This window comes from Macaca mulatta, chromosome 11, assembly GCF_049350105.2.
Source record: "Macaca mulatta isolate MMU2019108-1 chromosome 11, T2T-MMU8v2.0, whole genome shotgun sequence".
NCBI lineage: Eukaryota > Metazoa > Chordata > Mammalia > Primates > Cercopithecidae > Macaca > Macaca mulatta.
Window position 1 is genome coordinate 33676407 of NC_133416.1, and position 22036 is coordinate 33698442.

The 22036-nt window shown below is 40.4% G+C and overlaps 1 protein-coding gene across 11 annotated transcripts in view; it reads right to left on the minus strand.

Annotated features, from left to right (window-relative positions):
* The window catches only part of DENND5B (DENN domain containing 5B), a 208577-nt gene that overhangs the window by 134336 nt on the left and 52205 nt on the right, over positions 1–22036 (minus strand). Inside the window, exons 1-2 of one of the 11 annotated variants that reach the window (XM_077953822.1) lie at positions 7973–8266; positions 7387–7482 (exon numbers count right to left, since the gene is read on the minus strand). The exons of 9 other annotated variants lie outside the window; for them this stretch is intronic. The gene's annotated coding sequence lies outside the window, so the exon portion shown is untranslated. Of the gene's footprint in view, positions 1–7386; positions 7483–7972; positions 8267–22036 lie in introns of those variants that run through there. One more of the 11 variants, XM_077953821.1, reaches the window with a different exon arrangement.

The window sequence follows — 22036 nt, forward strand, 5'->3', positions numbered from 1 at the left end:
TTCCTCTTGGCTATGACAGTTTCTCAGATATTCCTTGTTTTAGATGACCTTGATAGTTTTGAGTAGTATTGGTCAGGTATTTTGTAGAAGGTCCCTCAACTGGGATTTGTCTGATGTTTTTCTCACGATTACACTGGGTTTATAGGTTTGGGGAAGACCACACAGGTCAAGTGCCATTTTCATCACTTAATATCAATGGTTCATACTGTCAATGTGACATCACGGTTGATGTTAACCTTCATCACTTGGCTAAGACAGTGTTTTTCAGGCTTCTCCACAGTAAAGTTTTTTTCTCTCCTTTTCTATATTGCATTCTTCAGATGGAAGTCACTCTACCCAACCCACATTTTAGGAATAGAGAGTTATACTTCACCTCTTGAGGGTAAAGTATGTATCTACTTCAATCATTTGGAATTCTTCTGTAAGGGAGACTTGTCTCTTCTCCCCCCATTTTCTAATTTATATGATCATTTATTTACATCAGTATGGACTCATACATATTTATTTTATATTTTGAGTCATGACAGACTTTTATTTTTCTGCTCAGTATGTTCCAGTTTTGGCCATTAACAACTCTTTTATTTGGCTCCTATGCCCGTTTGATGCACCCCCATCTATGTGTTGTGTGGCTTCTTTGTTCTTTTTTAGGTTTTTGAGCACTTCCTTAATTGCCAGCAGTATAAGGCTCATATTTCTTGGCCCATTTCTAGAAATCAGTCATTTCTCCAAGGACCCCCTGCTCCTTTAATTGCAAAATGGTATTAGAAATTAAGATCTCTGGGGTGTCATTGCTTGTAAGCCCCTTGGATAACATTTTTTTTTTTTTTTTAAGAGACAGCATCTCACTCTGTCATCCAGGCTGGAATGCAGTAGCACAATCATTGTCCATGGTAACCTTGAACTCCTGGGCTTAATCAATCCTCCTGTCTCTGCATCCCAAGTAGCTAGGATTATAGGAATGTACCACCACACCTGGCTAATCTTTTAAAAAAAATTTTGTAGAGCGACACAGAGTGTCACTGTGTTGCCCAAGCTGGTCTCAAACTCCTGAGCTCAAGCCATCCTCCCACCTCAGCCTCCCAAAGTGCTGTGATTACAGGTATGAGCCACTACACAAAGCCAGGATAACTTATTTTTACTTCTTACCTAAATATGCAGAATTAGGGGAAGGTTGGCAATACCAGTTTATAAATAAAATGTTTAAATCTTTTATAACAATAAGAGCAATAGGTTGTATCATATAGTCAAGGTTTGTAGTAGGCTATGCTATCTAGTTTTATGTAAGTACACTCTATGATGTCTGCACAATAACAGTATCTCTTAATAGTGCTTTTCTCAGAATGTATCCTCATCATTAGGCATATGAGAATAAATGAATAATTATGAACATGGGCTAGTTGAAAGAACACAGGAATACTACCGACTTTGTGTAAATATTTTTACCTTGTTTGTACAAATTCTAGAATAATGGTTTTATAGGACTATGAAGGTTATTTAATAAAAATTTAAGGCTGGACGCAGTAGCTCATGCCTGTAATCACAACACTGTGGGAGGCCAAGGTGGGTGGATCACTTGACATCAGGAGTTCGAGACCAGCCTAGCCAATATGGTAAAAATCCGTCTCTACTAAAAATACAAAAAAATTAGCTGGGCATGGTGGCGTGTGCCTGTAATTCCAGCTACTCGAGAGGCTGAGGCAGGAGAATCACTTGAATCTGATTCAGGAAGGCAGAGGTTGCAGTAAGCTGAGACTGTACCACTGCACTCTGTCTGGGTGACACAGAGAGACTCTGTCTCAAAAAAAAAAAAAAAAAAATTTAAGATTTGTGACACTGGGTGCAATGGCTCACGCCTGTAATCCCAACACTTTGGGAGGATGAAGCAGGAGAATCACTTTGGACCAGCCTGGGCAACATATCAAGACCTTTTTCTCTATCAAAACAAGTTTTAAAAGAGTTTAAATTGAGTAGCTGCAGTCCTAGCTACTCAAGAGACTGAGGTGATAGGATTACTTGAGCCCAGGAGTTCAAGGCTGCAGTCAGCTACGATAGTGCCACTGTACTCCAGCCTGGGCAACAGAGTGAGACCCTGTCTCTAAAAAGAAAACAGAACATAAGATTTGCGATTATAGGCCGGGCGCGGTGGCTCAAGCCTGTAATCCCAGCACTTTGGGAGGCCGAGACGGGCGGATCACAAGGTCAGGAGATCGAGACCATCCTGGCTAACATGGTGAAACCCCGTCTCTACTAAAAATACAAAAAACTAGCCGGGCGAGGTGGCGGGCACCTGTAGTCCCAGCTACTCAGGAGGCTGAGGCAGGAGAATGGCGTAAACCCGGGAGGCAGAGCTTGCAGTGAGCTGAGATCCGGCCACTGCACTCCAGCCTGGGCAACAGAGCGAGACTCTGTCTCAAAAAAAAAAAAAAAAAAAAAAAGATTTGCAATTATAAGCCGAGTGTGGTGGTGCGTGCCTGCAGTCTGAGCTATTTGGGATGCTGAAGTGGAAGGATCACATGAACCCGAGTTCAAGGCTGCAGGGAGCTATGATTGTGCCACTGGACTTCAGCTTGGGTGACAGAGTGAGACCCCATCTCTAAATATATACACATATATTTTAAAAAATTGTGATAATAATTATACTGAAATTATAAGTTTAAATTATCATTATGATTACTGTAACAGTATTTGATTCTTTTATAGTATGATAGAGAAATAGATGAGAAATAACCTGGGAAACTACATTATTAATTTTGTGCTTCTGTAAGACCATTCCACATACTTACAGTTTTGTAGATATACTTACATGCTGGGTAAATTTTATTGCCATAAATGTTTATTAAGTTGTACTTCTGTGAGAGACTACAGTATGTTAATTCCTTTCAGGATGAGTTCTAAACAACCTCCCATTTTGTACGAATGAATGAACAAAAAAAGCAATGAACTTGAGATTTGTTCAATTATATACAATTAATCAGTAGAAAAACTGTTACATAGATATGCTTTTTGCACTAAGATTAAACTCATCTATTCACTAGCAACACAATATTACTGGTATAAACAGACTACTCAAAATTCTGTACTGCCAACCAACAAATATATTAAGTCTTGCTATAAGCTTAGCCAAGCATATGGGGAATATAGAAAATTTACCAGTAATGGTTCTTCCCTCAGTACTTACAGAAGAAATTCTTGAAAAGGCAAAAATTCAACTGTTAAGAGACAATTACAGCACAATAGACAGACTTTAGAGCATATTTTAAAATAATTTAAATATATGCATTAAAAGCTACTCTTTCAGAAAAATGTGATTACACTTATTTTTCATGTAGATGTATTGGCTGAACTTGCTCCTTTTGATAATTACTAAAGTATGTCATTTATTTATATTCATTTTCTCTAATGATGTACAGCATATTCTCTGTGTTAGTATATCTCACACCTAAACAAATTAAGCATGGGTGGGCACGGTGGCTCGCATCTGTTATCCCAGCACTTTGAGAGGCTAAGGTGGGCAGATCACCTGAGCCCACGAGTTTGAGAGAGCCTGGGGAACAGGGAAAAACCTTGTCTCCACAAAAAAAAATATAAAAATTAGCCAGGTGTGGTGGTGCATGCCTATAGTCCCAGACAGCTACTTGGGAGGCTGAGCTGGAAGGATCACCTGAGTCTAGGGATGGTGAGGCTGCAGTGAGCTGTGATCACACCACTGCTCTCCTGCCTGGACAACAAGAGTGAGAACTTGTCTCAAAAAAAAAAAAAAACAAACAAAAAAAAAAACAGTTAACTCCAAGCCATGAAGAAACCTTGGCCCATTATTTATTTTTTCCATTTCTTCACCACATTTGAGCTTTCATCATTGATGATCGTAGTCATTTTTCCATTCTTGGTTGCAGAACAATATACTATTTATGTGCTCCTTCAAGACTGATAGAATAACTGACTGCCATTAACACCTACCTTTTCAAGAGCTGACCATCTGATCTATATATTATTCAAGCTCTCTCCTTTGTCTCCTGAGTTGCTCGACTTTAATGCAATTTATTTTCCTGTCTGTAATTTTAAAATATTTCAGGCTGGGTCCTGTGGCTCACATCTTCTAATCCCAACACTTTGGGAGGCTGAGGCAGGAGAGCTGCTTGAGCCCAGGAGGTTGAGGCTGCAGTGAGTCCTGATCGTGCCACTGCACTCCAGACTGGGCAACAGAGTGAGATTCTATCTCAAAAAAATTAAAAAGAAGAAATTCAAGCATATAGAGAAGTAAAACAGAATAATGAACACTGTGTGTAGATACCTTCCTCCTAAATTCAACAAATGTTAACACTTTGCTATATGCATTTCACAACTTTTCAAAACAGAAATATGAATCTTAAATTCAGCTGGGGAAAAAAAACAGAAATAAAACTTTAGATGAATGAAAATTCCCTCAGCTGGAGCTCAGAACATCAGCCTCCATTCTGCACATCCATATCTTTCAGGACTGTTTCCTACATGTATAAACTACCCCACTACAACCCATGGTGATTCCTTTTTTCTCTAAGCCCTACCTACTTGATTATCTAATATAGGTAATGTTTGGTTTTTTTCTGTGAGAATTTCCCCTATCCTGAGCTTAAAGCGGACTATGAGTAGTTAGCACCCTGATCACACACTGCTCTATGCCCTAATTCTGTATTGGCTGTTTGCTGCCTTTGTCTAGAGACTTAAGGTGAAAACCATCTTAGCTGAGGTGAAGGGCAGTGAAAAGTATAGCACAGTACTGAATGAGAAGTACATAGAAATATGAATTGATAAAAGAAAGGATCTCTCCATAACTATACAAGCTTCAGTTAAATTAACAGTTGTAGCCTTAGTTTTACTAATGATTGGATTTGGACATTAGTCTATAAAATAATTCACCTCCCATAGGAACAATGTTACAAGATGATTAAGTCTCCTCATTTCCCAGCCCTAACCTAGTAGGGATGCTTTTAATGATTGAAGACTGGGATGTGGGAAAGTCAGCGAGGAGAAAGTGACAGAGATCAAGTTCAGAAGTCCTTGAATCCAGAGTTGATGAAAGGCTGGGAGGTGAAGCACAGGGGTTCTGGGAGTCTAAGAAGTCAAATGACACTTTGGGGATCATCAATCACTATGAAGTTGATCCTTTACTGTGCCTTTCTGCCTCACACTGTCCCTTCCTATAACTTGTTACCTGCAGCTATGTACTCTGCCTTTGCAGGTGGATGAGAAAGTGGGGGCTCCTTCCCTCAACCCAGCCTTGCATGGCTGGAATAAAAAGCCTGAGTTCCCAAAGGTGGATCCATGGGCAGTCTCTGCAATGGGAGCAGTGCAAAGTGGAGAGGTAGGGAAAAAGAGCTTTGTAAACTGAAGCTCTGGAAGTCAGAAACCTCTCACGTTCAGCTTCTCTGATTACATAGCTCATCTTTCCTCCTCATCTAGACTGGATGTCTCACTGTCAGAGACAATGAACACATAAAACTTGATTGAAATATTTTAGGAAATAACACTACACAAATAATTCAAAAGATATTAGACTTGAATTATCTTTAAAAGCCCGAGCAGTCCCTCTCACTCTCTCACTGCTTACATTAGGAGAACACAGATGCTCAGTTAACATCGTTTGCCTAAGGTGAGAATTAAAGACAGAGCTGAGGCTTGAATTAAGAGTCTCCAGAAACCCAGTCTCAAAGACAGTGTCCTCCTCTATTAAATGTCCACCTCTATACCCTTGTGCCGGACCATGGCTAAGCATGAGGCACATACTCAATATGAATGAGTCAACTGACTTGTCTAAATGTAATCTGTGGGCTTTGAAGCCCTATTCAAATATACCTTTTTTTTTTTTTTTTTTTAACTAAGATCGTTAGCAAGCAAGTATCTTCAAGCAGCTTTTAATCAAGCTTTTAGTACTGTATATTACCTTCCCTTCTCAAACTAACTTAAACTCACTTTAATTCCACACTCACTGCATCATACTCAAAAGCATTGCTAATTTTTTCTTTTTTTTTTTTTTTAAATCTTTCTTTTGCCTCATGCTGTGCTAATTTAACCTCATTTTGGTAAACAAGAAAATGGTCCTTGTTTGACAGACTCTAGCTGCAGCAACTGCAGCTGGCCTATATGCAAACCAATTTTGTTCATTCTTTATCCTGGCAGGGAGCCCTGCCCTAGAATTGTTTTAGGGCTAATCAGCATTAAACCTGCGTCAGAAAGGTTGCTGAAAGCAGCCCTAGAGCAAGACCACAGCAACAAGACTCTTCAGGAAAGGGATGAAGACAAATGCAGCAGCTGTGTAGAAATCTATGGGAAGACTTTTGTTCATGAGAGTAAAAGTGGAGCCTAGCTTCTTTTCTGTGCTTTAGCACTTATCCTGTGGAAATGACTTCGAAAGGAGATATGGAAGAAAACAATGCACCAAATTTGCTCTATTTCTTTCTTTCTGAGTGCTTGGTGATTAGCCAGAAAATGTTACTAACTTCAGATGGTAGCAAATGGTAAAGAAATTAAATGTGCATCCTCTGCTACTCTCTGAAGTTGAAAATACTGCATGACTCGTCTTCGGATATTCTTGTGAGTTAGCATGATTTTCTGTAAGATGAACCTGAGGTACAAGAAACAGATGTGCATAACACCTTGAGTAGATATAAACAACTCTGTCTAAAAACTGTTAATGGATAAATTTCTCAACAACAAATGATTAAATATTGGAGTGGTTTTCTTTCTACTCAAAAGAAGGCCACTACGCTTCCCTAAATGCCACCAGATCTGTGGGGCTCACATAGAAGTCAAAAAAGGACAGTCCATTTTTGTCTGATCACCGTAGTTCTTGAACATACGGTTGCTTTCTGTCTGCTCACTTAACTCTCATTAAATGACTAGTAAGTCAGTAACTCCAAGAGTTAAGCATGTTCAGATTGTTTTTTTAATAACAGCTTTATTGAGCTATATTGCACATACTCTAACACCCACCCTTTTTTTTTTTTTTTTGAGATGGAGTCTCTGTCGCCCAGGCTGGAATGCAGTGGCTCAGTCTCGGCTCACTGCAAGCTCTGCCTCCCAGGTTCATGCCATTCTCCTGCCTCAGTCTCCCGAGTAGCTGGGAATATGGGCACCCGCCACCATGCCCAGCTAATTTTTTGTATTTTTAGTAGAGACGGGGTTTCACCGTGTTAGCCAGGATGGTCTCAATCTCCTGACCTCATGATCCACCCGCCTTGGCCTCCCAAAGTGCTGGGGTTACAGGTGTGAGCCACCGCGCCCGGCCACACTCACCCTTTTAAAGTATACAATTCAGTGGTTTTAGTATATTTCTAGAGTTGTGCAAGCATCACTACTATCTAATTTTAGAACATTTTCATCACCCCAAAAAGAAACCCTGCACCTCACCTTAGCAGAGAGACTTTTTGATATGGCAGCCAGCCCTGTTTCCTAGGTGTGTTTGTTACCGGTACAGGCATTTCTTGGCCTGTGTCAATTGGAACACTGCAAAAAAATTTTAGTGTTTAGACAATAAATGAAAACCCTCATAAAATGTTTTTCAAATAAGCTTTTTCTCTAGTCCAATCTTATTCATGTACCAGCTTGGAGATTTTCATTGTAGAAATAATTGATCTGCAGAAGAGTTAACAAACACTATCCAACTTACAGATTTCAAAATGAATTGTGATAACATCTACAAAAATCAGTTTCCTGTAGATAGTCTGCACTGAAGTTCTTACTAATAAAATCAACTATAGGGTGCTACAGAACTTTTTAACCTTGTTTCCAAAATACGGGAAGACAATTTAGCATTATTGCAGTTTCCAGGCACTTATAACGAATTAAAATGAAACAGTTGTTAATCATATGCAGCAAATCACTAGCTAGCATAGAAGTTAGGCAGCTAGCATAGAAACTAGGCAGATAATGGAACTGAAATAAACTTAGCAAAGAAAGCAATAGAAAGATAATGTGAGCCATATAAATAACTTACATTTTTCTAGTAGCTACTTTTTTTTTTTTGAGACTGAGTCTCGCTTTGTCTTCCAGGCTAGAGTACAGGGGTGCGATCTCGGCTTACTACAACCTCCGCCTCCTGGGTTCAAGTGATTCTCCTGCCTCAGCCTCCTGAGTGGCTGGCACTACAGGCGTGTGCCACTACGCCCGGCTAATTTTTGGTATTTTTAATAGAGACGGGGTTTCACTGTGTTAGCCAGGATGGTCTCGATCTCCTGACCTCATGATCCGCCCACCTTGGCCTCCCAAAGTGCTGGGATTACAGGTGTAGCTACATTTAAAAAATAGTTAAAAACAAAAACAAAACAGGAAAATTTCATTATGACAATAAATTTTACTTCTTGTAGCCAAAATAATGCTCCAACATGTAATAAATATACAAAAATTTTAGTGAGATTAAGTCTTTGAAATCTAGTGAGTATATTACATCTCCACTCATCTCATTTTGAACTAGTCAAATTTCAAATACTCAAGTCACATGTGGCTAAGTGGCTCTCATATCAAATAGCAGCACAGCCTTAGATCATTACAGGTTTTTTTTTTTTTTTTTCCCAATTACTCATAAGGGATTGCCTGGCTATAAGGATGCCAAGGAAAATAACGCTAATTGAATAAAATAGGTGTCAAAAACAATAGAAAAGGTTATATCACTGTTATGTATAGTAAGTTGAGAGATAAGGCATTAGAATTCCACTGTACATTCTGTGGGGTGTGCAGATAAAATTCTTTCTGTTTTTTAATACTTAGAGACAGGGTCTCACTGTGCTGCTCTGGCTGCACTCGAACTCCCGGGTTCAAGTGATCCAACTGCCTCAGCCTCCAGAGTAGCTTGGAAATACAGGCATACACCACTGCACCTGGCTATTCTACCAATACTTATTTTTGTAGACTGAACTGTACAGGGTTAAGTAAAATTATAATTAGAAAGTGGGTGATTGTATTTCAATTAAATTTAAGAAACAGTTTCATTTTTGTCTGTCCTATACAAGATGCCTACATAAAACAGAAACGTGTGTGGGGTTTTTTTAGTGGCTTTTCTACTCCTGTATATCTAGTGTCAGTAAAGACCACTACCATCCATTCAAACCATTAAACCAAGGAATGATTCTTGCTTCCTCCTGCTTCCCTAGCCCATTTCAATAATTGCCTGTGATGCTAAGTTCCTCTCCATCCCCATGCCTTAGTTTAGGTCCACATCATCTCTAGTCCAGACTACTTCAGGAACCTCCTACCTGGTCTCCCTATCGACCAGACTCCATACTATTGCCAAAATCATCTTCTTAACACGCTAATCTGATCATTACAATCCCCTGCATAAAATCTTTCAGTGGCTCTTTATGATTGGATAAAATTTCCTTAGCTTGTAATATAAATTTATATTTGGCCCTTGGCTACCTCTTCAATTCTATTTATTACCCTTCCCCTTCTCTCTCATGTTAGCTGTAGTAAATTATTTGCTGTCATATACTCACCCCTTTCTGCTTTTACAAATGTTTTCCCTCAGTTTAAGACATTCCCCTTCAATCCCTGCCCACTTAGCAAACATCTGCTCCTGGTGCAGTTACATTCTCAGTGAAACTTTCCCCATCTCCCACTAGGAAAAGTTAGATAAACACCTCTAAACTCCGATTTACAGCATCTATCACATTGTGCAGTAGAAAAGGCTAAACTGAGAGTCAATTACCTTTGGAAATTTCTTAGGAAAGCATGGCCATATCAGGAACTAAAATTTGCTGTACTCTGCAGTCCTTCCTAAATTCATGTACCTCCCTTTGAAAGCTAGACTGATCCCAATTTCATAGGTCAGGCAAATACCAAAGAGGTTCTAACTAGTTCAAAATTTAAAAACTACTAAAATTGCTATTATTATTATTGTTTTGAGACAAGGTCTGGCTCTATCACCCTGGCTGAAGAGCAGTGGCACGATTTAGCTCACTGCAACCTCTGCCTCCTGGGCTCAAGCCATCCTCCCCAGTTCAGGGTCCCAAGCAGTTGGGACTACAGGCACACACCACCATGCCTGGCTAACTTTGTATTTTTTGTCGAGATGAGGTTTCACCATTCTACCCTCGCTGGTCTCATTACTCGTGAGCTCAAGCGACACACCTGCCTGGCCTCATACTGGGATTACAGGTGAGCCGCTGCATACGTCCTTTTTTACTCTTTAACTCTCCAATAGCTTACTGCATTTGTTCAGTTCTTACCTGATCCCAGTAAAGTATCCATGACAAAAACATCTAAATACCTTTCCTTTTCTAGGCAGGAGGGAGAGGGGCTTATATGCAGGCTTTGACTTCCAGTTTTATTGAGGGTGGCTTCATCCCTTAGAACAACTTTGTTGTTGTTCTCAGACCTACAGTGGTGCTGTGAAACTCCCAAGCATTGGGTTATAGGGGACCAATTTGGGACATTCCCTGAGGATGTTAGCATCCCCAGAATAGGAGGGAAGGTGAGATAAATGTGCCTTTTTTTTTTTTTAAAAGAAAAAGCTTCACTCTCACCCAAGCTGAAGTGCAGCGGCGTGATCTCAGCTCACTGCGCCCTTCGCCTCCCAGTTTGAAGCAATCATCCCGCCCGAACTTCCCAAGAAACTGAGATTACAGGCATGCACCACCACACCTGGTTAATTTTTGTATTTTTAGTAGAGATGGGGTTTTGCCATGTTGTCCAGGCTGGTCTCAAACTCCTGGCCTCAAGTGATCTGCCTGCCTTGGCCTTCCAAAGTGTTGGGATTACAGGTGTGAGCCACCACACCCGGCCTATTCTTGCAATTTTGGAAGATTTAGGGGGCTGGCAGGAGATAAGACTGAGATTGTTTAGGCCATGCTGTTGCTGACACAACCCCGGCACTTAAATGGGAATGCAGTGGCCTAAGTGTAAGGCAACATATCTCTCAACCATTTCACCAAAACAAAACAAAACACAAAAAACATTTCTGAGTGAATGTCTGGCCATCTTAGTAGCATCTTATTAATCTGTTTTGACATTATCCTAAAAATAAGCTTTTCCTCAAAAAAAAAAAAAAAAGAGTTGTACAACACTGTGAATGTATTAAATGCCATTAAATTGTACACTTCAGAATGGTTAATTTTATGTTATACAAATTTTGCCTCGATTTTTAAAAATGAAAAAAAGAGTATATGACAAGAAGGGTTACTATAGGATTACCAAAGCCATTACATTTTCCCTCATTTGTATGTACATGACACACTGGTTCTATAATGTTGCCCAAGAATAGATCTTGAATCCTAAGACTGCTGCGATGGGGCTCTGAGAGAAGAGATTATAATGTCAGAATACTTAGCTCCTAGGATGTGATTAAGTTTATTTGGTTCATCACTAAAGTGGTATCATAGCATTCTTTCTACCATAGTAAAGGAAATGAATCCTAATTAACATCTGTAATAGTTCAGTGGGCCTCTTTGTCTTTTAAGTGAAAACTACTGAGCCCCTTTGTTTTTGGATCATGTCATAGAAACATTGGTGGTACAATTCAAGTGGTGAGGAATCAATTAATGCATGGAATAAAAAAAGAGCTGAAAAGACAGTAGTAAACATAGGGCTAATTTATGAATTATCGTATTTTTAATGAAATTACCTTTTATTAGGAAACTCTAAGAGGTCTATTTCTCTCCTTTTGAATTTGGGCTTGCCTTGTGACCAGCAGAATATGGCAGAAATGTCACTGTGACAGTCCTAGGTCCAGCCCTTAAGAAAGTCCTGGCAGCTCCTATTGTTTCTATCTTATAATTCATTTAAGAAGCCTGGTTGGGACGGGCATGGTGGTTCACACCTGTAATTCCAGCACCTTGGGAGGTGCAGGTGGGCAGATCACAGGTCAGGAGTTCAAGACTAGTCTGGCCAACATGGTGAAACCCCCTCTCTACTAAATATACAAAAAATTAGCTGGGTGTGGTGGCACACACCTGTAATCCCAACTACTCGGGAGACTGAGGCAGGAGAATCGCTTGAACCCAGGAGGCGGAGGTTGTAGTGAGCCAAGATCATGTCATTGCACTCCAGCCTGGGTGACAGGGCGAGACTCTGTCTCAACAAAAAAAAAAAAGAAGAAAAAAAAAAATACAGAAGCCTGGGCTAACCTAGAATAATAAGAATGACATGTAGAAGTGGGGAGAGGCCTGCCTGGGCCCCAGACATTACAGTCACCCAAGTCAAACGACAGAAGATATTGTGAAAATCCAGCCACATTAGTTACCCCAGCTGACACCATGTGAAGCAGAACGTCATGAGAATTTGCATTTGATAAATCAGAATTTTAAGAAATAGTATCTCACTGGTGATTTAAGCCACTGTTTGGAGTAATCAGTGAAACCTCAACAGATAACTGATCTATCCCACACATTTCTTAACCAATTTTCAAGTAGAACCATAGATTTAGAATTAGAATTGTATCTCTGCTAGTTAAACTGACGATCACTCTGATCCCAAAGAATCTTTTTTTTTTTTTCTGAAACGGAGTCTTGCGCTGTCCCCCAGACTAGACCACAGTGGCACAATCTCAGCTCACTGCAACCTCCGCCTCCTGGGTTCAAGCGATTCTCCTGTCACAATTCTTCTGTCTCAGCCTCCTGAGTAGCTGGGATTACAGGCGCATGCTGCCGCATCTGGCTAATTTATTTTGTATTTTAGTAGAGATGGGGTTTCATCATGTTGCTGCCCAGGCTGGTCTCAAACTCCTGAGCTCAGGCATTCTGCATGCCTCAGCCTCCCAAAATGCTAGGATTACAGGCCCGAGCCACCGCGCCCAGCCAAACTTTTTCATTTTTGTCAGCCTAGTCATATTATTGAATTATACTGAGCTTGGAGTCAATTAATTCATTTTAAAGCCAATATATAACTATATGCCAAGTATATACTAGGAACTAGAAATACAATGAGTATACTGCTGCCCTCAAAGACTATGAAATTCCATGAGGAAGACAAACAAATAAACAACTAGAGTAGTGAAATAAGTTTTCTGAAAGAGGCATCTACAGTGTGATGACACAACATAGCAGAAGAGTACTTAACCTGGAATATATAGAAGCTTTCCTAACCAATCCCCCACAACAACATGGACTCAACAACTGCTTTGTTTCCCTTATAATACATAATAGCTGGTGTCTACAGTGGACCAAATGCTCATGGCAGTGAACTTCCGCTTCCTCTACTTGGATTTGCTTACCAAGAGCCACTCCTAACCTGTTTAAGCAGTTGTACATAATACTGAATTAATAACTTAATTAATTTTAAGTAAACCTATGAGGCTGGATGTGGTGGCTCCTGACTATAATCCTAGCACTTTGGGAGGCCAAGGTGGGGTTTTTCTAAGAAAGACCACAAAATACTAGTCAGTAAATTCTTACTCAATGTGATGCAGGGTTCACAAGTCCCATCTCCTACTCCAAAAAGAAAAAGCCTTGGTCCTAAAACAAAAGGTTGATGAAAACACACCTACATGGTAAGAATGTTTAAAATATGCATGCGACCTTTTCTTTATAGTTTATCAGGCTTTTCATTAGTTGGTATGGACTACAGTGGAAAAATACACTTCAACTGCAACAGTCTCAGAAGAGAGAAATAAGAATGCCAGGGGGGAAATTCAGGCTGCTGTTGTATGAGGGATGACCAATGATCAAAACATAAGTCTTGGCCTGTGTGGTGGCTCATGCCTGTAATCTCAGCACTTTGGAAGGATGAGGAGGGAGGATCACTTGAGGCCAGGAGCTGGAGACCAGCCTGGGCAACATGGTTAAACCCAGTCTCTACTAAAAATATAAAAATTAGCTATGTGTGGTACACATGCCTGTAGTCCCAGCTACTTGGGGGGCTGAGGAAGGAGAATCGCTTGAACCTGGGAGGCAGAGGTTGCAGTCACCCGAGACTGTGCCACTGCACTCCAGCCTGGGCGACAGAGTGAGACTGTCTCAAAAAATAAGTAAAACTGAAAATAAATAAATAAAACGTATCTAAAAAGATGGAAGCTGAAAAGGACTATGACCCAATCCAGTAAAATCATCAATAGCATAAACAAAGTAGACCCAGATTTGTTTATCAAATGCTAAAAGGCTGGAATAAAGGCAGCCTTTAACAAGGCAGGTTTTTTTTGTTTTGTTTTTTTTTTTGAAACAGAGTCTTGCTCTGTTGCCCAAGCTGGGATGCAGTGGCACAATCTTGGCTCACTGCAACCTCCCGGTTCAAGCGATTCTCCTGCCTCAGCCTATACGCCACCAATCTCCCCAAACCCTCCACATCCACAGCTGGGACTACAGGTGTGCACCACCACACCTGGCTAGTTTTTTTATATTTTTAGTAGAGACGGGGTTTCACCATGTTGGCCAGGCTGGTTTCAAACCCCTGACCTCAAGTAATACACCTGCTTTGGCCTCCCAAAGTGCTGGCATTACAGGAATGAGCCACCATGCTGCACCATAAGACAGGTTTTTACTGGTACAAAATCATCCTTACTAGAAAATAAGCTCTATGAAAAGCAAGGACTTTGTCTATTTTTGCTCACTGATCTGTTCCTCTCACTAACAGGGCCTAGAAGGCCTGGAATAAATAAAGACCCTAAATAATTATTTAAAAGTTGAAAGAATCAATTGAATGACCTAGCCACGATACTCTCTGACATTTACAAAGGAAGGAATATCCTTGAAAATTAAGAAAAAACAAAAACAAAAGAAAACCCAAAAGCAAAGAAAAACAAAAACAAAAACAACAAAAAAAAAAAAGAAAAAGAAAGAAAGAAAGAAATTTGAGCAAGGTAAGCTTAGGATAAGCAGAGGACAGTGTGACTTGACACATCAACTTAGAGACCCAGTTTTCTATAGCACTCTCTTAATTCCCATTATCTGAGAACCCTACTCTCTCTTTTACTGATTCTCTCACCATTTCTCAGGCCTTTGTCCCTGTTCTCTTGCTCCCTTCCATTCCCCATTCTTCCTCTACTAAAATTATATGCTCAAGATAACATCTACAAATGACCAATAGGCACATGAAAAGATGCAACATCATTAGTCATTAGGGAAATACAAACTGAAACCACAATTCCACTTCACACCCACTTGCATGACTAAAATAGAAAAGACAGACATTAACACATGTTGGCTTGGATGTAACGAAATTGGAAACCTCATCCATTGCTGGCGGAAATGTAAAAGAATAACTGCTTTGAAAAATAATCTGCTAATTCTTCAAGTGGTTAAACATAGTATATACCCAACATTAATGAAAACATATGTCTGTCCATGCAGAAATCTGAATGTTCATAGCAGCATTATTCATAATAGCCCAAAAGCAGAAACAACCTAAATCTCCATCAACTGATGAATGAAAAACCAAAACATAATTCTATAAAATAGAATATCTGGCAATAAATAGGAATGAAGTACTGATAGGTGCTACAATGTGGATGAATCTTGAAAATGTTATGCAAAGTGAAAGATGTCAGACACATACTGTACAATTCTAATTATATGAAATACAAGAATAGGCAAGTTTACAGAGATATAAAGAATATTTGTTGCCAGGAGCTGAGTGAAGGGGAGAATGGTGAGTGAACACAGGTATGGTGTTTCTTTTGTGGCTGATGAAGATGTTCTAAAATTTATTGTGGGATGGTTGCACAACTCTGTGAATATATGCATAGGCAATTGAATTGTTTGTTTTAAATGGTGCACTTGATATGTATACGTTAATAATATCTCAGTAAAGCCATTTTAAAAAATTATATGAGGTCAGGCATGGTGGCTCACACTATAATCCCAGAACTTTCAGAGGCCAAGATGGGTGGATTGGCTTGAGCTCAGGAGCTCAAGACCAGCCTGGGCAGCTTGGAGAAACCCCTTCTCCACAGGAAAAAAAAAAAAAAAAAAAATAGCCAGGTGTGGTAGCAAGTGTCTGTGGTCCCAGCTACTCTGGAGGCTGAGGTGGGAGAATCACTTAAGCCCAGGAGGCAGAGGTTGCAGTGAGCTGAGATTGCACCACTGCACTCCAGTCTGGGCAGTGGAAGTGAAACCCTGTCTCAAATAAATTTCTTTTTCTTTTCTTTTTTTTTTTAATTATACTTTATGTTCTAGGGTACATGTGCACAATGTGCAGGTTTGTTACATATGTATACATGTGCCATGTTGGTGTGCTGCACCCATTAACTTGTCATTTACATTAGGTATATCTCCTAATGCTATCCCTCCCCCCTCCCCCCACCCCACAACAGGCCCCGGTGTGTGATGTTCCCCTTCCTGTGTACAAGTGATCTCATTGCTCAATTCCCACCTATGAGTGAGAACACGTGGTATTTGGTTTTCTGTTCTTGCGAAAGTTTGCTGAGAATGATAGTTTCCAGCTGCATCCATGTCCCTACAAAGGACACGAACTCATCCTTTTTCATGGCTGCATAGTATTCCATAGTGTGTATGTGCCACATTTTCTTAATCCAGTCTGTCATTGATGGACATTTGGGTTGGTTCCAAGTCTTTGCTATTGTGAATAGTGCCGCAATAAACATACATGTGCATGTGTCTTTATAGCAGCATGATTTCTAATCCTTTGGGTATATACCCAGTAATGGGAGGGCTGGGTCAAATAGTATTTCTAGTTCTAGATCCTTGAGGAATCACCACACTGTCTTCCACAATGGTTGAACTAGTTTACAGTCCCACCAACAGTGTAAAAGTGTTCCTATTTCTCCACATCCTCTCCAGCACCTGTTATTTCCTGACTTTTAATGATTGCCATTCTAACTGGTGTGAGATGGTATCTCATTGTGGTTTTGATTTGCATTTCTCTGATGGCTAGTGATGATGAGCATTTTTCATGTGTCTGTTGGCTGCATAAATGTCTTCTTTTGAGAAGTGTCTGTTCATATCCTTTGCCCACTTTTTGATGGGGTTGTTTTTTTCTTGTAAATTTGTTTGAGTTCTTTGTAGGTTCTGGATATTAGCCCTTTGTCAGATGAGTAGATTGCAAAAATTTTCTCCCATTCTGTAGGTTGCCTGTTCACTCTGATGGTAGTTTCTTTTGTTGTGCAGAAGCTCTTTAGTTTAATTAGATCCCATTTGTCAATTTTGGCTTTTGTTGCCATTGCTTTTGGTGTTTTAGACATAAAGTCCTCGCCCATGCCTATGTCCTGAATGGTATTGCCTAGGTTTTCTTCTAGGGTTTTTATGGTTTTAGGTCTAACATTTAAGTCTCTAATCCATCTTGAATTAATTTTCGTATAAGGAGTAAGGAAGGGATCCAGTTTCAGCTTTCTACTTATGGCTAGCCAATTTTCCCAGCACCATTTATTAAATAGGGAATCCTTTTCCCATTTCCTGTTTTTGTCAGGTTTGTCAAAGATCGGATGGTTGTAGATGTGTGGTATTATTTCTGAGGGCTCTGTTCTGTTCCATTGGTCTATATCTCTGTTTTGGTACCAGTATCATGCTGTTTTGGTTACTGTAGCCTTGTAGTGTAGTTTGAAGTCAGGTAGCGTGATGCCTCCAGCTTTGTTCTTTTGACTTAGGATTGTCTTGGCAATGCAGGCTCTTTTTTGGTTCCATATGAACTTTAAAGTAGTTTTTTCCAATTCTGTGAAAAAAGTCATTGGTAGCTTAACGGGGATGGCACTGCATCTATAAATTACCTTGGGCAGTATGGCCATTTTCACGATATTGACTCTTCCTATCCATGAGCATGAATGTTCTTCCATGTGTTTGTGTCCTCTTTTATTTCACTAAGCAGTGGTTTGTAGTTCTCCTTGAAGAGGTCCTTCACATCCCTTGTAAGTTGGATTCCTAGGTATTTTATTCTCTTTGAAGCAATTGTGAATGGGAGTTCATTCATGATTTGGCTCTGTCTGTTACTGGTGTATAAGAATGCTTGTGATTTTTGCACATTGATTTTGTATCCTGAGACTTTGCTGAAGTTGCTTATCAGCTTGAGGAGATTTCAAATAAAATTTTTAAAAAATTCTATTAATACTTGAAGGGCAAGTTTAAATGTGATCTTCTCCCTATTTCTCACCTCACTCAGTTAACATTAATAATTTCATCTGTGCTATCTAACCAGTTGTTATTATAATCTGTTAGTTATATATTACCTATATTAGAACCCAGGCTAGTAAAAAACTTATTCAAATTTCTTTACATCCCCCTTCACAAGGAGAAGTTCCATACAGTTCATTACACAGGGTAGGTACCTAACACATCTTGATTTTGCTACAGAAATAATTACATTTACCCATTAAAATGTCACAAACAGTTAATGGTTATGCTAGGATTCACTTCTTCAAATGACAACATGAACAGGATTGGGAAGCTCTGATGGCAGAAGAGAAGAGACTAGATAAACTCTGCATTTGACCCAGAAAATATGTCAAATCCTGTGATCACATATAAAGTTCAACAACGCCCTGTGGCTATATATTCTAGTGCTCCTAAGCTTTACCTTTCTTTCCTTTAGAAATATTCACATGATGTGAATGCTGAGGCATAAATAAACAAAAGAAATATTCACTTAAGCAAATAATCCACAAGAATCTTTCAAGAAATAGTCTCTGCACAGATTAGGGGAGACTAAAGAGACGTAACTAAATGCAATGTGGGCCGGGCATGGTGGCTCATGCCTGTAATCCCAGCACTTTGGGAGGCCGAGGCAGGCAGATCAACTGAGGTTGGAAGTTCGAGACCAGCCTGAACAACATGGAGAAACCCTGTCTCTACTAAAAATACAAAATTAGCTGGGTGTGGTGGCACATGCCTGTAATCCCAGCTACTAGGGAGGCTGAGGCAGGAGATTCACTTGAACCTGGGAGGTGGAGGTTGCGGTGAGCCAAGATCGTGCCATTGCACTCTAGCCTGGGCAACAACAGCAAAACTCCGTCCCAAAAAAAAAATGCAATGTGGGATCCTGGATTGGACAGTGGAACAGCAAAAGGGTATTAGTGGAAAAATTTGTGAAATCCAAGTGAAGCCTGGAGTTTAGTTAGTAGTATTATTCCAATGTTAATTTCTTAGTTTTGATAAATGTACATTGGTTATGTGAAATGTTAACACTTGGACAAACTGGGTGAAGGGCAAACAGGAATTCTACACCGTCTTTGGAACTCTTCTGCACATCCAAAGTTATTTTGAAACACAGTTGTGACTCTATTGTGAATTAAGGCAAAGAAGGATATATTCATCCTGAAGTATTTGCATATTCATCCATTCAACAAATTATTTTGGGCCTGCTATGAACATAACATCATGGGATGACTCTGGGAACAAAACAAAGATTCCTGCCACCATGGTGCTTATAATTCAGTAGAGAAAGCAGGCAATAAACAATAAACATAGTAAGTTACACGGTATGAGAGAGGATAATACGGAAAAACACAACAGTAAAGCAGCATTGAGGGATCGGCAGTGGGAAGCCGGTGGAGAATCACAATTTTAAAAATAGTCATCTGGAAAGGACTCACTGACACAAGGCATTTAAGCAGACATGAAGGAGGTGAGACAGTGAGCCAAAAGATACATGGGGGGAAGAGATTTCCGGACAACCAGAACAGCTAAGGCAAAGGTCATAAGACAGGAGCATGCTCAGACTGGGAAATGGCAAGACAAAAGCAATACAATTAGTGAAGGGGAGAGAAAGCTCCAGAGGTTACGGGTGGTCAGATCATATGAGGGATCTGGCTTTTCCTCTGAACAAATGGGAGGCTACTGGAGACTTTTGAACAGAGGAATGCCATGCTTCGACTTAATGCTTTAAAAGAATCACTCCAGGCCGGGCGCAGTGGCTCAAGCCTATAAGCCCAGCACTCTGGGAGGCCGAGGCAGGCCTAAAAATACAAAAATTAGCTGGGCGTGGTGGCCCGCGCCTGTAATCCCAGCTACTCGGGAGGTTGAGGCAGGAGAATTGCTTGAACCCGAGAGGCAGAAGTTGCAGTGAGCTGAGATGGTGCCACTGCACTCTAGCCTGGGTGACAGAGCAAGACTCCATCTGGGAAAAAGAAAAAAAAATCACTCTGGCAGTTGTATTAATAATATGCTTTATGCAACATCACCTACATGGTATTCTCGGAAAAAATGTTTAACATGAATCTAATTATGAGGAAACAATCAGATAATTCCACAACATGGGATAGTCTGCAAGACAATATTCCCAGACTCTTTAAATTAAAAACAGTCAGTGTCATGAAAAACAAAAAAGGTGAGGGGGATATTTTAGATTAACAAGGTCATAAAACCCAAACACAATGAACAACCTTGATTGAAATCCTAAAAGGGGAATGTATTAATTTCCAATGGCTGCTGTAACAAATGACCTCAAACGATATGGCTTGAAATTTATTCTTTCAAGGTTCTGGAGGTCAGAAGTCAGAAATCAGTATTACTGGTCTGAAATCAAGGTGTCAGAGAGGCCGAACTCCCTCCAGAGGGTCTAGGGGAAAATTCATTTCTTGTTTCTTCCAAGTTCTGGTTGCTATGGGCATTCCTTGGCTTACAGATGCCTCTCTCTAAACTCTGCCTCTGTCTTCACGTCACCTCCTCCTGTGTGCGTCAAATCTCTCTTTGCCTCTCTCTAGAATGGTACATATGATAGCATTTAGAGCCAACCAGGATTTCTCCGCATCTCAACATCCTGAATCACATCTGTAAAGATACTGTTTTCCAAATAACATTAACATTCAGGTTCCAGGTATTAGGACCTAACATTTAATCTACCTAATAGGTAAAAGTGGTAGCAGTGGAGATAGTGAGAATGTATTTGAATTCTGGATATATTTGGAAGGGTGAGGCAACAATACTAACAGACTAAACATGAAGTAAGAGAGAAAGAGAGGAATAAAGAAAGGGTGCAAGGCTTTTGAGAGACTGCACTGTCAACTGACAAGAGGAAGATTACATTTCTGAGGAAACAACAGGAATCCAGTTTTGAACATACTGATTTTGGGATGCCAATTCAAACTGGAGATGTTAAGACAGCAGTCAGATATATTTAAGTCTGGATTTCAGGAGAGAAGTCTGGGCTGGAGAGGTAGATTTAGGACTCATCTGTAAAGAGATGATATTGGATCATATTAAAGTCATGAGGTGGTTGGGCGCGGTGGCTCACGCCTGTCATCCCAGCACTTTGGGAGGCTGAGGCGGGTGGATCATGAAGTCAGGAGATCGATACCATCCTGGCTGACACAGTGAAACCCTGTCTCTACTAAAAATGCAAAAAACTAGCTGGGTGTGGTGGCGGGCGCCTGTAGTCCCTGCTACTCGGGAGGCTGAGGCAGGAGAATGGCGAGAACTCGGGAGGCGGAGGTTGCCAGTGAGCCGAGATTGTGCCACTGCACTCCAGCCTGGGCGACACAGCAAGACTCCATCTCAAAAAAAAAAAAAAAAAAGTCACGGGGGTTGGGCACGGTAGCTCACACCTGTAATCCCAGCACTTTAGGAGGCTGAGGCAGGCGACCACCTGAGGTCAGGAGTTCAAGACCACCCTGGCCAACATGGCGAAACCCTGTCTCTACTAAAAAATACAAAAATCAGCCTGGCATGGTAGCGGGTGCCTGTAATCCCAGCTACTCAGGAAGCTAAGGTAGGGTGAATTGCTTGAACCCAGGAGGCAGAGGTTGCAGTGAGCTGAGATCGCGCCACTATACTCCAGCCTGGGTGACAGAGCAAGACCCTGTCTCAAAAAAAAAAAAAAAAGTCATGAGGTATTGGATGAGATAACCAAGGGAGATAATGACACCAATCTATGAAATCACAAGATGCCTGACAGTGCAGAAAAAAACTAGAGAAAATCTTATAACCTCAGTCATCCTAAGACTGAATGGATCCAGCAGTTCTTTAAGCAAACTGCATCCAAAGGAGTCCACAGCACTCAAAGATCTTGGAAGATTTTCTGGTTCCCCTCAATTTAAAAATGTATGCAGCTAATCAAATGGCAGGTCCAGGATCCCTGAGATAGGAAACTTAGAACCAATATTCCACTTAAACATTCCACAAAAGCATTTCAAGTCCTACCAAAATAATTCAACAGCCATCATTCAAGAAAACATCCTTTAGGCTGGGCG